We start from the raw sequence: 1,067 nt of genomic DNA on the forward strand, positions 1-1,067 counted from the left end.
GAAAATAGTATGTATGTATTTATTCATACTGCAAGTGGGCAAACACCAGGTGGCAGTGGTAACTTAATTACACACAATAAGAATAATACAAAATACTATTAAAATACAGAATACAAATAATACACTATAATAAAATTATTACATTAATAATAATACATAAAATAACCTAATTAATAAGTGTACTTAATTTTCTATTAGAACCCACATATGTATAGAACCTACATACGTTTCACATTGATATTGATAACCTTTCACTGCACCCTCATCTCACTCACTGCACTGGCACTATGACACATTTCACTGGCACTTTAGAACACATTTCACTGACATTCTATAACACATTTCACTGAGACTATAGAACACACTATAAATTATCACTGATGGAAACTATTCACTGCCGTTGTAAACCATAACTTCACTGACTCACCACGCTTCACTGATACAACAGTTCAAGTAAGACAAACAATTACACTCTTATGCAAATCTGGCTTTCAGGTAGTAGCTCCCTGTAAAGCAGGTTTGAATAATTTCAAGGAAATTGTGTACACTCATAGTTGAGTTCTGGCTTCTTGTCAGCTCACTTGAGTTGTGTGGATACAAAGGAAAAATTGTGACGGTATCGTGTATGGTTCCTGGGGTAGCTCAGTCGGTAGAGCATTCGCGCGCTAAGCGAAGGGTCCCGGGATCGATACCCGGCTCCGGAACAATTTTTCCTTGAAATTATTCAATTACACCCTTATTCATACTTATAAACAGAACTACATTAAACTGAACATTTGTAGTGTAAGGCCCTCTTACAAGCTATTTTAAAATAAGTTACAAGTCAAAACAAGGGAATAACTCGTCAGGCTAAGTAAATTCATGCCACCTTATATAATGTAACGTCTCTTTTCTTAATTTACAATTTATACACAACTTTTTAATTTATTTTTAAATCTCCTTAAGGAAGGACAGCCCTCAAAGACCGCTGCAGGTAGGTCATTCCAATCATTTATAGTTCGATTTAAAAATGAGAATTTACTTACATCCCGTTTCTGTTTCCTTCATCAGTGTTTGTGATATCGGTA

General features: G+C 35.0%; 1 non-coding gene across 1 annotated transcript; it reads left to right on the forward strand.

Annotated features, from left to right (window-relative positions):
* Positions 1–630: 630 nt before the first annotated feature.
* Positions 631–704, forward strand: TRNAS-GCU (transfer RNA serine (anticodon GCU)). The gene has a single exon. It is a non-coding gene; the product is annotated as a tRNA-Ser (tRNA).
* Positions 705–1,067: the final 363 nt, after the last annotated feature.

Source organism: Periplaneta americana, chromosome 14 (assembly GCF_040183065.1).
Source record: "Periplaneta americana isolate PAMFEO1 chromosome 14, P.americana_PAMFEO1_priV1, whole genome shotgun sequence".
Lineage (NCBI taxonomy): Eukaryota > Metazoa > Arthropoda > Insecta > Blattodea > Blattidae > Periplaneta > Periplaneta americana.